Raw genomic sequence first — 16,302 nt, forward strand, 5'->3', positions numbered from 1 at the left:
AGATCCAGAAGAAACCATGAGGTTCTGCCAATCAGCCCTGGTCTGCAGAAGCAGCAAGAAGCTGCCAGAACACCACCAGAAGTCTTTTTTTGTATGTTCCCTTCTACGGAGTCATGACAAATGATAACCAACAGAGTGGCAAGGCAAACCAATACCATACAGAATCATCAGTGAAGACTAGAGTCAGCAAAGCCCAGTGATAATCAGCAAATGTGGCAAGGCGTACCAATACCACACAGTGTCGTCCACTGTCTGGTCATGTTTATACACTTTCCAAACATCACATGTTCTCTTAAATGTCTGCTCTAGGGAAACATCATATGCCCTTTCCCAGGCTATTTCCAGAAAAACACCACCTCTCTGTTCTCAGAAAAACATCCTCCCATGTGTCTGCTTCAGCAAAAACATCCTCTCATAAGACAGTTTCCAGAAAAACATCCAGCACACAACTGAGTCTTCAAAGATACCAGAAATGTCCACTTAGGGGTTGGGTAGGGAAGGGATTGCCAATGCTGGAAGGAGCCAACACAAGAACAGATTTTTTGTGGATACAGTCTAGTTGCCCTGCTCTCTGACCCTGAGGCCTCCACGCTCAGAATGGAAGCACGTGTGACAAGAATGATTGATGTCGGTCACAATGTCAACGGTCCTCGCCATTGGTAGATAATGATAAAGAAATGCAGTTGGTGCAGACTCACTCTTTGAAACAGGTTTTTCTAGAGGGCTGCTGATATTTCTCAATTAGGTGAGGTGAACACCTTACTCAGATCATTCTGCTAGCAGAGAAGGCTACAGGATGCTCCCAGGGGCCCCTTCCAATTATGGAGGCACAGTCGAGTAGAATGTGCATAGAGGAGCTTAGGCAAGCCAGCTACCTTCTGCTCTCCCTCCGATGTTTGCATGTAGTGGACACTAAAATCCACTGAATACATGTGCATCACTGGCAAGCATCCACTGGGGTGGAACATAATGCCAAATAATAATATCTGTCACCTCTTTTGACTCTGATGCTATGATTCAATGAAGGGTTTAAAATTGTACACCAACTTGTTTTTCCATCTCCACAGAGAGCAAAATAGGAGTTGACGAGTCTTGCAAAGAGAGAATGGGTTAAGTTTAAGGAAGAGCTTTCCTAAACTTCAGAGCTGTTAACCACTGGGATGGTTTTGCATGGAAGCTGGGACTCATGCTCCCTTGTGATCATTAGGGAGAGTCAGTGGCTGTCGTGGGCAGTGTATACTTGCTGAGAGCTATCTCATAGAGTAGGAAGTTGGGAGCTCTGAGGCTCCATATCCCTAGATGACTGCTACTTGGTGTACAGAAATGGAAGGAAACGTCTATGACCAAAGTGTGTTGTGACTCAAATGACTCTTGCCTCAGCCTCTTGCCTTCGGTCAAGTCTTCTTTGACTCCCTTTCCTAGTCACAGAGGATTTGGCTCTGTCTGACCTTGTCTCTAAGTGTACCATTCAACCTGGCGGGGCAGGCAGTGGTCTTCATTTACCTTTGAAGTAGCTCAACAAGGTTCGTCTTCCTAGATGGGCTAACACACCGCTCTTCATGTTCTGGCTCACAAATGTTCTTTGCTCCATAGCAAGCTTGCCTTTGTAGCCATTCCAAACTGATTTTGCGAGTTCCTTCCTATAGATCCTCACAGCATACCTTGTTCCCCCTCTCACAGAGGAGCTTGGTTTGATTTGGGTTATTTGACTACAAAAGCCCAGAGGCCAACACTTATTTAGAAATATTAGGAATCTAAGGGAAAATGAGATTGAGATTTTGTAGAGAGTTAAAGATTTCCCATTTAGGGAGAGAGTTCACAAAAGACTCCATTAGCCAAGCAATGCCAGTGGTTAGTCTGATTTCTCAGGCAAAAGGCAGGCTAATTGTCTGCCATCCAAAGTACTCAGAGACCCCTTAAAACCGGCCACCCTGTGAAAAAATGTCTCTGAGGAACCCCTGCTGTGTCTAAAGTCTTTTTTATTAACTAAATGTTCAAATTGAGATCAATAGATGGACTTGTGAACAAACTGACTGGTTATAAATGTGTTGTTTTTCAAACAGCAAATCTTACATCTGTTACTTACGACCCTCGGTGAGATGGAAAGGAGTTGATACTAACACCATGAGATATAAATTATTACCCAAGCTTAATAGATGAAGCCACAGGGGCCTAAGGAAGGGCAATAACCTCCACCAACACACAGCGGTTTGGTGGCAGAGCCAGGATTCAATGGGCTGGAGCAAATGTGGGTCTTGGGAGGGAAGCAGCATCAACCTGGGAGTGATGGAGGCAGGTTGGCCAGCTGTCAAGAAAACTACAGAGCGATGTAGTTGTAGCCGTGTGTCCCTCAGGCTGGAATTGGCTAACCCAGTGCTAAACCCAGAGGTTTGGATGGGTAGAGCCTGGTGTTTGGGGTTGGATGCTTCATTTTTAATTAGCTGCTCTTCTGTCATGGAAAACAGATTGAGAATCACAGTGTAGGGTCTTGGAGCCCTGGCTGCCTGTATCCGTCAATCTTTCTTTCTGCTGAGTTCTTATGGACCAGGGACAAAGGCTCTGTCTCCACACATCGTGTTGTAGTCAAGTTCCTGGAACAGGGAGATATCAACACTCCAAACAGTCCTCCCCGAATCGCTGTTCTGTTTGAATAGCAGGTCATCCACATGTGTTAACTGTTGTTCTTTCTTTGTGGTGGGTGATGTAGGTATTTCATCCATGGTGTCACCTCTGGAGCAGCAGGATAGCTCTGCTCCATAGAAACGAAGTCAGTTTTGATTTTGGTGTCCTACAATGTTTCCATTGCATGCCAAGTACTCTGGTTGCTCCCTACGTCCCCCCAAAATAATAAGCAATCAGTGTGGGAGTTTTGTTTTAAAAGATTCCGCAGAACCTCTGCAGACTCATGATGAAGGAGAGAAACCTCTGACTTTCTTTCTGAACCCCAGAGGAGACATCTGAACTTCTGTACAGATTCCAGACTGTGCACAGCCATTTCAGAACCAAGTGGAAGGCAAGAAGCCTGACAGAACTCAGCTATGCAGGTAGCAAACCCATTCTGTCATTTACTGAGAAGTCCTGCCCATCTCCTGGGTGGCCAGGGTTTCCTCCATCTCTTAGGTAAAACCAAAAAGCAAATACCAGAGTCTTCACTAATGCATTGTGTTGTTTGAACACCAGGGAGGCTTAAGAGATATGTTTTCGCTCTCTCCACCAGTCGAGCAAGATGCCCAAAGGAAAGAAGGCCCAGGGGAAGAAGGTGTCCCAGCCCCTGCAGTCGTCAAGAAACAGGAGGCCAAGAAGGTGGTCAATCCTTTGTCTGAGAAAAGGCCCAAGAACTTAGGCATTGGGCCGGACACCTATCCCCAAGGAGATCTCACACGCTTCGTCAAATGGCCCCGCTACATCAGGCTGCAGCGGCAAAGAGCCATCCTCTATAAGCAGCTCAAAGTATCTCCTGCCATTAACCAGTTCACCCAAGCCCTGGACAGGCAAACAGCTACTCAGCTGCTTGAGCTTGTCCACAAGTACAGGCCAGAGGCAAAGCAGGAGAAGAGGCAAAGGCTCCTGGCCCGTGCTGAGAAGAAAGCCGTTGGCAAAGGGGACGTCCCAACTGAGAGACCACCCATCCTCCGAGCAGGAGTCAGTACAGTCACCATCTTGGTATAGAACAAGAAGGCTCAGCTGGTGGTGATTGCCTATGGTGTAGACCCCATTGAGCTGGTGGTTTTCCTGCCTGCCCTGTGTCGAAAGATGGGGGTGCCCTACTGCATCATCAAGGGAAAAGCCAGACTGGGGCGCCTGGTCCCCAGGAAAACATGCACCACTGTTGTCAACTCGGAAGACAAGAGTGCTCTGGCTAAGCTGGTGGAAGCTATTGGACCAATTATAATGACAGATATGACGAGACCCGCCGCCACTGGGGAGGCAACATCCTGGGTCCTACGTCTGTGTCTTGCATTGCCAAGCTGGAAAAGGCAAAGGCTAAAGAACTAGCCACTAAATAGGGTTAAATTTACATTATGTTTTCTGTACATAAATATAATTACAAAATTAAAAAAAGAGAGAGATGTTCTCTGATTTACAGGTCCTGAATAAATTCCAGAACACATTGTAAGGGTTCTATATCTTGATGAGAAGACATCTAGAAGATAGCAACACAAACATGTTTCTGTCTGCCTATCTGTCAGTCCATCTGTTCTTCAGACCAATGACTACTTAAGTAGCAACTCTGTATCTAGAAATCCAGACATAGAGCCAGAGAGGAAGAGAGGATAAAACTCCCAAGTAATAAAAGGGAATGTAGTTCTGTCCTGATGGTGAAGTGGGAAAACCCTTTATTTCCTCACACACACACACACACACACACACACACACACACACATATGAAATCTACTGGGGAAAGGTTATTTTACTGTTCTTATAGGGAAAGAAAGACAAAGAAATATAAGTTGGCCACACATAAACATGACCACAAACCTGAGGCACTTCTCAAGGGTGGTGTCTCATACTGCCAGTGAGATTTATAGCTGGGGCAGGACCCAGACCGTGCACTGGTTGGATGCTATCCTCTGCCTCGAACTTGCAGAACTAGGTCAGATGAGCCTGAGGGGCACAGTGGGAAAGACAGAGCTGTTCACAGACCTCCCTATCTAGGAGCAAAGTCTGAAGACAGGGGTCTGTTAAAGTTGGGAAAGGCCTTTTGCAGCTGGGGAACCCAGTGTCTTGGCAGTTCTATGTCAGGGGCCAGGAAAAGACTGAAGCAGCAGGACTCTGACTCAGTGCTCAGGCTCCTGGGAACAGTTGGGATTTCTGCTGTTTAAGGAATGAAATTGCTAGAATCTTACTCACCCATTGATAATACTTCCCAAGACAGCACTGAATGTTGAGCAGGGGAGTTCCTCCTGGTGTAGAGAAATATGGGGGCTGCAGGAAGAGAAGGAAGAGGAAGAGAGGCCCATCTTTGGAACCATTTATTCAGGAGTGAGGATTGTGGGGTCTGGCAGCTGGCATTCCCCTTGTAAGATAATGGGCCCACTCCAAACCAAGCCTGCGGAGCAGGGTTTTCTCTGGGCTGGGGAGAGGCCTCATGTTCCATATTTTTTTGTAAGAATGAGGACAGTGTGTGTGTGTGTGTGTGTGTGTGTGTGTGTGTGTGTGTGTATGTGTATGTTCCCAGGGTCTTTCTGCCTCCTGCTACCCAGAAAGTGTTTCCTAAGTTAACTCAACTGACACAAGCGACTGATACTGTATGTATTCGAGTGGTGCTTAATGGAAGAGTGATGCACATAGAACTAATTCCAGAGAGACAGACAGACAGACAGAGAATGACAGGCCACCAGCCTAACTGGCTAGAGCATGATGAGAGTTACCAGGTCACAGAAACCGGGCAAAGAAAAGCAAAGCAAGAAAGTAAAACATCCAAGAAGCCAGTACGGATGGGGCAGGAGTTGGCCTGTGTCACTCACAACAGGCTCACTGTCAGAAATGCACCAGAGCAGTCACAGCTGACCCCACATGATGTACACTATACCCGGAAGTCATTCATCTGAGTTTCACAGGGAGTTCTAAGTGTCTAAACTCTCAGATATGCAAGACAGAAGACAAGTAGACAGGCAGCAGCTATTCCTGGAGGGTGAAAACACTGTCCAGAAACAATGACTGCAATGGTTCTAAGCACTCCAAACTGAATTTCTGGGCCCCTTAAGTGTAGTGTTAAATGATCTCTGTAGCCTGAAGTCTTTTCTAGATGGGACCAGTTCTCAATTATTATTATTTTTTTTTAGTTTCTAGACTAGAAGTTGTGGAATTTGGAATATATTTGTTCAGAAAACTTTTAGCTTCATAGGAGCAGAAAAAAAAGTTTCAGTGATTAAGCTTGCAAGTCCATGAAAACATACCCACCTGATGTGACTCAGGGGATGCTGGAGCACAGGTGTGTTTGGGTTTAAATCAGTCTATTCTTGCTACAAATTATATTTCCCGTCTTCAGAGGTATAATTTGGGATTTCACACAGCTGTTTGAAAATAGCATCGATATGATTCCTGCAGAAAAGATTCAGAAGTACAAGGACCAAGTTGTCACCTGGAACCCATGCAGGTTACCAACAAGCGACTGGATGGATGTATCTGGTACTTTTCAAATTAAAAAGAGGGCTCTAGAAGTAGAATTTGAAGCCTTTGATCCAAATTCCAGGTTGCTGGACTGCTTCTGGGTTTGTTCTGACTTACTGGTATGCTGGACTTTTTGTTGCTGTGACTACATGCCTAGTAGAAGCAACTTGAGAAAGATTTGTACAGCCTGACAGTCTCAGAGGTTTCTGTCCAGCATAGCACAGCACCAAGGCAACATCAAACAGCTGGCTCACACCTTGGCAGCTGTAAGGTTAGAGGGTTAGGGTTAGGGCTAGGGTTAGGGGTAGGGTTAGGGGTAGGGGTGGGGGTGGGGGTGGGGGTGGGGGTGGGGGTAGGGGTAGGGGTAGGGGTAGGGGTAGGGGTAAAGGGTAGGGGTAGGGGTAAGGGGTAGGATAGGTTACCAGGCACTGGGTGGTTCCCTCCTTTTAGTCTATCCAGGATCCAACCACCAGATGGCGCTGTCCACACCCAGGGTAAGTCTTTTCCCCAAGTTCATCTTTAAAAACACTCAGAGACCACTCACAGATAAAAAACATTCTGCTTCTCAATCTAACCAAGTTGGTGGACAAGATTAACAGGGATGGCGACATCCTCCGTTCCCTCGACTCTTCTCATGCACAGTGAGCACTAGTTTTGGCTTAGGATTGAACCCAGATAGAAGAGCATTACGGAAAAGATGGGAAGAGAGGAAGGCAGACCACACAGGAAATAGAGCAGGAACCAGAGAATGGAGACCAGAGGAGCATCAGGTCCTAGAGAAATGGAACAGACACAGAAAGAGGAAGTGGACTGGTTCCACCAAGGATCAAGATTGATAATATTATGGTCATCATTACTATGGCAACATGAGATAGGAATCTAGAACCTGCCTCAAAGGGCCCCTAAGTGTGGCGAGCCCCCTGACCAGCAGGGGAAGAAGACCACCGACACGAGGATTCTTCTCTGATCACACTTTATTGGAGCGCTTCTTGGTTGTGGGAGAGCTGGAGGCAAGGGGCGAGGGAGAAGGAGAGGGAGCGGCATATATAGGCAGGGCAGGGACTTCCCCCTGTTGATAAGCTAGTCAGGCTGGGATAGGTTACAGCTGCTGCCGTTGCAGCTGGGCAGACTCGTGCTGGAACATGGGCCAAAATAAAGGTGTTTGCTGCACTCCTCGGCGCCATCTTGTAATGGCGAATGGTGTGGATCGCCACACCTAAGCACTTGCTGTCTGTAGCTCTTCTCAGAGATCAGGTAATGCTCTGTGGTACCTACCTTAAGGATATCAGAAATAATGATGATGATGAAGATAGATAGATAGATAGATAGATAGATTAGCAAGGTATGGAGTCTTATGCCTATAATCCCAATGCTTGGGAGGCTGAACCAGAAGGATTGGGCACAAATTCAAGGCCAGTCTGGGCCACATAGTGCCCTTGTTATAGAACAAGACCCTGTGTTAAGTAAAACAATCCCCAGTCCTTGGCTCATCCAGTGCTGGGCAGAGGCTGTCTTTTGCAGTGAATACATTCAAATTCCCCATTTGTCTTCCAGACATCCAGTGCTTAGTAAGGAATACAAATATCTCTGTTAGAATCACTGCCTGAGTACTGTTTCCAAACAGACTCTAGCTCAGAAATATGATTTCAAGAAGACCCAAGCTGAATGAAACCCAGGGCTGCCCTCAGTGGAGACAGACAGGACCATCAGGGGAGCTGGCTTGGAGTCTGGCTTTGGACATAAATGATGAATGTTAGCTATGAACTCCTGGAGGTGGGTTTGTCCTCACAAGAGAAACCTGGGCTGCTAAGCCATGAGCAGGCCACCAACATAGGTGCCTAGCCTATGACTAGGACTCTCTGTCTGGAGACATTTCAGGCCCCTCCCCTTCTTCTCAATTCCAGTGACTGCACAGAGAGGGGCTACATAAATACCTGTTGCGTGGAGGATACGTGTTTGTTGCGTAATTGCACTAACAACAGTAAACTCTTTTGAAAATAAACTTTTCCAGGACCTGAGCCAACAGCACAGGGAGGGGCATTGATGGACCCCAACACCCCCTAACAGGTCAAGCAGGTACAAGTGGCCCTTTGGGATGTTTGGGACTCTAAAGCCTGGTTCCCTCCAGAGCTGGCTTTTGATGTGGAGTCTCAGCTCCAGTACAGAGCCTGGGCCTCCTCTCTCTGAGCGCTCTTAGGAAGAACCCACTTAACACCCTCTCCCTCTTTCCCGAGGCCTCCTGCTTCCAGGCCGCCTCAAGTTCTGGCGACTTATTCATTATTCATCTGTTTTCATCCTCGTTCTTGGGAGCAGGGCTTCCCTGCTCTGGGCTTAGGCCCATCTCTGGGCTGCTTGAACAATGGCAGGTAAGGCGCTTCCTGCTCTGGCCAGGAATGGAATGAAAACTAATGCCCAGACCCTGGTGTCCCAGGAGACCCCAGTGGGTTGACACCAGTCCAGGGCTCCGGTGTCAGGTCTCTGTCACGATTCTGCTTTTGTTTGCACCCTGCAGCAGCCTCGGAGGTGAGCAGTGAGCACACAGAAGACAAAACAGGGTAAGAAAGAATGTCTGACTCTTCCTCCTTGCACTTGGAGAACCAGGCTGAAGCCATCGGATGTGCAGGGGAGGGGGAGAGGCTTTCTGCTTTGCTTTATTTGTTTTTATCCCAAAGAAATTTCACACACACACACACACACACACACACACTGACCAAAATTATGCCAGCTATGGCTCAGAGTTAAAATTAGTGAGGTTCAGTAGATTTGATTTAAATGTGATTGAAAATGACTTGCTGTGTGTCTAGCCCTCCCTTTTTTTGTTTGATGTGTTCTTGTTTTAAAAAATAATAATAAAGCAAGAGTTAGGAATTTTAATGCCATCCCATGTGAGTACTAAGCATGTAAAATTATTTAAAACCATCTAACTAGATTCCTGGGTAAACAATTTGTTCTTTACCCCTAACGGCCCATGGTGTGTGTGCGTGTGTGTGTGTGTGTGTGTGTGTGTGTGTGTGTGACTGCTAGGCAAGCGCTCTTCTTGACTATAATCCCATCCCTTTCCTATCAGATCTTGTTGAGACAGACTCTTGCTATGTGGCTCAGGCTAGCAAGGAACTCACTATATAGTTCAGGCTGGTCTCAAACTTTCCACCCTCTGCTTCTGTCTCCCAAGGGCTGGGCTCATAGGTGTGTCCCATGATGCTCTGCTGCTGTCAGACTCAGGGATTGCAAAGTTTCTACTCTTCGAGGCAGTTTTCCTTTGCTGAGCAGCCTCCCGCTTGCCCCCCCCCCCCCGGGTGCCATATTCTTCCCCGGGGGCTCAGAGGAGATAATGCAGTTTTGCTCTGTAGCACAAACCGTTGGCCTGCAATGAGTCCCACGACAAATTCCAAGCATCGGGAAAGGATGGGGGTCTTCTTTCTGATTGCTATAGGCTAGGCACTCATCCCCACCTCCCCCTCCGCCTGTCCCCCAGGCTTCCACCAATGCAGAGGAACAATAGGCTGTGGAGAGTCACATCTTTAAGATGGTCATGGTGAGATCACTGCTGGATAGTGAAGGGAAAGAAAGGCCTGTGGATCTCCTTATTCCTGGCCTTATGCCATTATGCTGGCTAAAGTCACCCCCAGGAAAAAGGAGGTGAGGGAAAGCAGTCTCCAAGCCACATAGTCAGGAAGCTTCTTAAAATTAATAATAATAATAATAATAATACAATAATATTTTTATTCTTTGAAAGTCCCATACCTTTATATGATATACTTTTACCACATTCCTCTACCATTAACCCCCCAGATCCCCCATTTCTCTTCCAGTATCACACCCTTTTCTTTTGTTATTATCAATAACTCCCAAGCCCAATTAATGATGTGTGGCCATCCAGAGTGATTCTCCCTCCCTCAGCCACCGCCAACTGCCGTCAATGCTCTCTTGATAGCAGAGAGTCGCAGGTCCCCCCTCCTCAAGTTATGCTGGGATTTGGACTGCTGCGAGCCGGTGTGTATGATACAGGCGGTGTCCTCTGTGGATGTCAGCAGCTCACAGCTCTCCTCTCCATCTGCTGGCCCCTGAATTCCCTTTAGGAACGTGTAAAGTTCTCTGAGACTTGGAAGGCGAGGCTAATGCAGGTGGGCACTAAGAGTTATTCATACTTAGTACTTTAATGAGGTATGAGTTTCTATATTAACTACCATGAAATTAAAAAAAAAAAAGGAAACTTCCGTCCAAAATTGAGAGCAGCCCAAATCCAAATCCATGGGTTAAACATGCATATTTAGAATGCAGTTTGATAGCATGGCCGTTTAGCAAAACAACAGTAGGTTATGCCCTAGGGACTGTGGTCTTCCCAGGCACAGGCTTTTGGCCAGGTTTACCAGGTTTACCAGGCACTGAATCTCTTCTGTGGATCAGGCTTCATGCCTAATCAGAATGATTGATTACCCCATCTCGTTAGCAGGTCAGTATTGTGGCAATCAGGGGCCGATCATGAAGGGTAAGATTCATAAAGGGTAAAAATTCAGCTAGAGAGGACAGTAAAACACAGTATCATGGGAGAAGGGGGGCCTTTAAGGGGGGGTCAAAGGTTTGAGTGGGGATGGAAGAGTCGAGGAGAGGAAAAGGTAGGGGTTGGAAATCAAAACTAAGCATACATGAAGAACTGGTTATGGAAACCCACTAGTTTGTAAGATAATCAAAAACATGTAATATGTTAACATATTTATTTTTATTATTTTAAAGTTATGTGTCAATACATGTGTGTGTTTACACGTGAGTGTGTGGGCATGAGTTTTGGTGTCCATGATGGCCTGTCAGATTCCTGGAGCTGGAGTTACAGACAGTTGTGAGCTGCCTGATGTGGGTGCTGAGAACCAAACTTCTGTCCTCTGGAGGAGAAGCCAAGTGCTCTTAACTGCTGAGCTCTCTCCAGCCTCTACCCTACCTCCTAACTCCCTCCCCTATATTTTAAAGGGAGCTTGAATAGACGTACCATCCGCGAGTAGACAGTGCAGCTCCTGGAGAAGACGTGGGGTTTAAGTCAGGTTGTGTTAATAAAAAATACTAACAACAGCTGAGCCACCCCTGAGTGGTTAAAAGCCTGCTGGTTGCTTGGTCCTTGAGTCTGGGTGTCTCAGCAGTCTAAAGCTGGTGCTAAAATCCTTAAAGGAGCCCAGAGAACTGCTGGTCCTTGGTCAATAATGGAGGTCTGAAAATACTGGTTCTTCTGTCAATGAAACAATGAACAGCAGCAGCAACAGGGTAGATAACAACTCAGCAAAAGGGAAGGCCAAGAAGGCAAAATACACTCTACTTCCTCTGTGCCCTTAAAAAAATATCTGGGCTGCTATGGAGAGCTGCTACCCACGACTGGGCGGGTCTTCCTACATCAGTTAAAAACAATTCTTTAGTGGAGGCTCCCTACTCCAATAATTCTAATTTGTGCCAAGTTGGCATTAAAACCAACCTTCCAGCTGGGTCTTACTTAAAGACTTTGCCTGGCTTTTCTGGCCAGAATGAAACACGATGGTTGTCCATTTGATGCAAAGATCACTGTGTTTTGGTAGGGACAAGACCGTGCCTGTCGGCATTCTCTGACTTGTGACTCAGGAGTATTTTCTAGCCCAAACTCATGCTCTGATCAATTGAAAACCCCAAGTCTGCGTTTCCACAGCTCTGATTATGGGCTCAGCCAGAATCTTTTGCCAAATCCTGAATAGGCATTTTCTTTGTCTTTTGCCAAATAAACTTAAATATAAAAGGGCGGGTGATATGAGAAAGTGATCAGAGACTGAGGAGAAAGCACAGAAGAGAACCGAATACACAGGTAAATCAAATATGGCGCTCAAACTCCACCATAGGCATGAGGCTTGGTTTTCTAACCCTTAACTTGAAACCAGTACCCAGGAAACAATGGTAACTTTTTCCTCTCTCTTCCCCCCCCCCCACCTCCATCCTGTTTCTTTCTTTTACCATTAAATAGGTCTGATGTCATTTTCAGTGGTCTTGAGTCAGTGGGCAAGAGGTGCACTGCAGGACCAGGTGCAGTCACAGACAGTGTACAAAAGAGCCCCGGGGCAGGGCACAGGCTCCTTAACTAGTTGTCTGAGCTGTCATCCAGGGGAGGAGGAGCCCCAAGATGATGGAAGGACAAACTACCAGCTTGCCACTGCCCTGTGTTCTGCTTTCCTCTGTGCCTTCATTTCTTTTCTCGTCCCTCTCTTAAGCCCTCTCTCTCCAACAGTGAAGTTTTCATAATAGAATATTAAGTGTGTGTACATTCATTGAGAAAGTTCAAGATGGCTGCCTTCTTGCCCCCCACCCCCACCCCAGAGCACTGTTTTAGTAACAGTTGTCTCTCAGTGAGGAAACCATGCATGAGTTTACTTTCCTTCATTGGTATCTAAAGTGAATATATGATTCATATATATGAATTATATTCATTTCTAAGGACCATATATTATATGTTATATATAATATGTCATATATGTTATATATGACATATTATATGTTTCCTTTTAGAAATGAATATAAAAGTTTGGATTCCAGTCATCTCACAAGCAAAGGCACAGGTGGGATATGAAAGGGCACAAGTAGGTGCATGGAGGACTGTGGCGCCTCAGGGGCGGGGACTTGTTCCCTGCGGCCTCTCCGGCTTAGGGCAGCAGCATAAACACGGTGGGCTTTTCTATGTGTTTCTGGAATGAATAGTAAAAGACAAGGTTCTATGGTGAAGGGAAGGCAGGTCTGCAGGAGACAACCGTTCCCTTTTCCAAATGATTTCCATTAAAATTCATTCCACTTGATATTAAAATGTTAGTAGATATGATTTAGGCAGGATCAAATATGACTTAATTTTGAACTCTAAGAATCTTTTATTAGAAATAATGTGAAGAACAAAGGTCCAGAAGTAGTTGTCTCCACGGACAATAAATAAATCTGACTTTTAAAAAAATTTTTTTAAAGCAAATGTGTCTTCTATGGGAATTCTAAATATTCGTATTTGGCCATGTGTTAAATAGACCTGCAACAGCCACCGTAGGGTGTGGGGGAAGTGTCCTTCTCTCCCTGACAAGCCTGTTTCTTTCTAGGAGAAAGGCTAATGGATTTCTCTGGAGCCGGTGGCTGCCTGTGGAGGGAGGGACCCGACCCTTTGTCTCCCCAGGTCACACAATCTTGGTGTTCAGCCAGGCGGAGCGGAAGGGCCAGCTCCCCGCTCAGAGCATGCCACCCCCGCGGGCAGCTTTCAACCCGCCACCTGTACGCGTCTGGTCTAAAGATGGCACTGGTTAGCCAGTCAGTAAAATGCTAAGCCGCTTCTAACATGTCATCATGTCAGCGGTTGCCTTGCTGGGTAAGGGAGTTTCCTGAAGTTCTACCTCTGTGGCTGAGCACTCTGGGACATCAGTGGTGGCGGAGCCACATCCGTATTCTTTCCCCAAATCTCCTGTCTAGCTGTCCAGTCTCTATTTTTTTTTTTTCACAGCGATGCCTGTAGAGTATTTTTTCTGAGTGAATCTTTTCTTCTTACTTTATTTGACTCTGGATAAGAAATTGGCAACAGCTAAGAGTTGCATTGGCGACAGTGGCTCACTGGCTCGAGGCACGGTTTTTACTTGAGTAGTGATTTTACTCACTGGCTGGTGGAGAATAACTTTGTGAGGGATTTTTTTTTTTAAGTGTTAAAATATTTTGAAAGTCTGAGATTTCAACACGGGAACTCCTCCGTTTATGATCAGCATCACCTGAAACATCTCCTGGGGCGTGAGCCGTCCGCCCGCTGTGCGACGCTGCTACCATCCCCGTGACCTACAGTGCTCACATCAGCCAAGATGCAGAAGCCCAGATACAGAAAGGTGACCCCGGAACCGGCTGGCCCTAGGATGCTTCTCACTGCATCTTCTCTACTTCCGATTGTCCCTCCATTCTTCCCACTCAATATAGATTTGTAAAAATGGTTAAAGGCCCAGTAAACGGGATCAGTCTGCTTCCGGTGCAGAAATTACACGCTTGTGGTGATGAGGGCTGTTTGCTGATGAGATGATTGGATGCATCTTGCCTCTGCGGTCTGCTAGCCACCCTGATTGGATACCAGCAGGAAGTTATTTCTTAATGTGATTGTATGATTAATTTATAGATTTGATGCCTATGTTATTATTATTATTTTTGCTTGCTTTAAAAACTCTATTAATGCTTTAATTATGATTTTTCTTTTGTTTTTTTTTTCTTGCCTAAGGCTGTTTGATGGGTAGACAGAGTTCTATAAATTAAATAAATAGATGTGGTTCAGTTACAGAGGAGAAGAAAATGAGAGGAGGAAAACTGTTTGGGGGATGATTAAAATCTGTTCCCTGATTTAAGCAAAAATCTACACAGAGTGTGGAGCTTTGCCGGCTAAGCTACAATCTTGCTTCAGGAAACAATGGAGCCTTCTCTGTCTGGCCCCCACCTTGGATACTAGAAACTTTTTGCCCTCATGTAAAAAGGGAATGAAATAGCTAAGAAACTTGAAGGCATATAGACACTGCTCTTGCATCTTATCAACCAATTATATGAACCTGGGCAAGTGATCGGCCTTCTCTGGGCGTCCATTTCTGTATCCCTATGTTTGTCTAGGATCTATTTTCCCCCATCTTTCTAGGATTTTCATAAGAGCGAAATGACAAGATGGCTGCAGAGCTAGCTGTTTGCCAAACTGTAGGGCTTCCAGCAGGGGCCCACCCTGTGAGGCACTTTACACGCTGCACACGTGTGTCAGTTACAATGACCTCTATAGATCTATTTATTTTGAGACAGGATCTCACCATGTACTCCTAGCCGGTCTGTCTACATAGACTAGGCTGGCCTCAAACTTGCAGAGATCAGTTTGCCTCTGCCTCCTGAAAGGTGGGATCAGAGGTATGTACAACCATATGCTGCCTGGTCCTATATATTTTTTTAATTGAAAAAAATTGTTTCATACAATATGTTCCAATAATGCTTTTTTCCCTCCCAGATCCTCTCCACCTCCTCTCACACTCAATTTCATGAGGACTTTCTCTTTAAAACAAACAGAACCAAGCAAAAAACCCCAACACACACAAGACCCCACAGAAACAAACAAATGAAGAAAGAAACACTGGAAACCAAACTATGCAATCAAAAGACTAATAAAGAAAAAAAAGCAAAATGAGATAAAAATGTCTACAAAAATATCATTAAGTTTGCTTTGTTTGCATTGCCTAGCTACTCCTGGGAATGGGACTTTATTATGAAGTGTGGTTAATGTACCCCATGAGCCTCCATTGGAGAAAACTAAATGTTTCCTTTGCCAGAGGGTATCCGTTACAGACAGCTTCTTGCTTTGGAGTGGGAGCACCTGTCCACTTTCCCCCTCAGCTTTGGGTAGTCTTCTGTTTTTAAAAGATAGAGTCCGGACAATTCATAGAAAATCTTGGATTTCTGACCTCTCTTGAAAAACAAACCAAGCACTGTGACACTTGGTGCATTTCTGTGTGTTGACTGTGGGTACCATGTTGAGCTGGGGCTGTCTTTGCTTGAGGTTATGTGCTGTCCAGTCCCCAAATCTGAGCCTTTCTTGACAACCTCTTTTCAACCCACTTCACGTGCTTGGCTCCTGCCCCTGAGTTCAGGAGACTCAGGAGAGATTTTAGATGAGATGTTAAACTTCTGATGCAAAGGATGCTGGAGGGCTGGGTTAGGACTAAAGCCCGCATTCTGGCACTTTCCGGCTGGGACCAGTTAGAGTAATCAATTTTCTTCTTTGAGTCTTTTCCGTCATACATAAAATGGAAATATGGTAATTACCTCATAAGGTTTGCAATAGCTTGACACCAGAATAGACCTTGGCTTATATGGGAATAGCAGTCTATGAATTAGGGATGCACGGTTATTTATAGCCACAGCGGTGATTAGGCTATCAGGCCTCAGTGTTTCTTGCAGCTAAAGCTCATGTTCACCATCTGCATTTATAGGTTGCTCGGGTGGTTTTGATGGCCCTGGTTGGGCTTCCATATTTAGGAGCTCTTCTTGGTTCCTCATCCCCTAAATGGGTGAATCTGTCCTCACGGCAACGTCAGAGGAGCAAGAGGGACGTGAAATGTGCAAGCAAGTTTCCAAAACCTTGTTCGCTAACGTTCCGGTGGCTGCTGGAGGTCAAATGCTAAGCCCAGCGTGGATGGTTCGAGTGAGGGAGCT

General features: G+C 45.9%; 1 pseudogene; it reads left to right on the top strand.

Annotated features, from left to right (window-relative positions):
- The first annotated feature begins 3,220 nt into the window (after window positions 1-3,220).
- LOC127684188 (60S ribosomal protein L7a-like) lies at window positions 3,221-4,007 on the top strand (annotated as a pseudogene).
- Window positions 4,008-16,302: the final 12,295 nt, after the last annotated feature.

This window comes from Apodemus sylvaticus, chromosome 5, assembly GCF_947179515.1.
Source record: "Apodemus sylvaticus chromosome 5, mApoSyl1.1, whole genome shotgun sequence".
NCBI lineage: Eukaryota > Metazoa > Chordata > Mammalia > Rodentia > Muridae > Apodemus > Apodemus sylvaticus.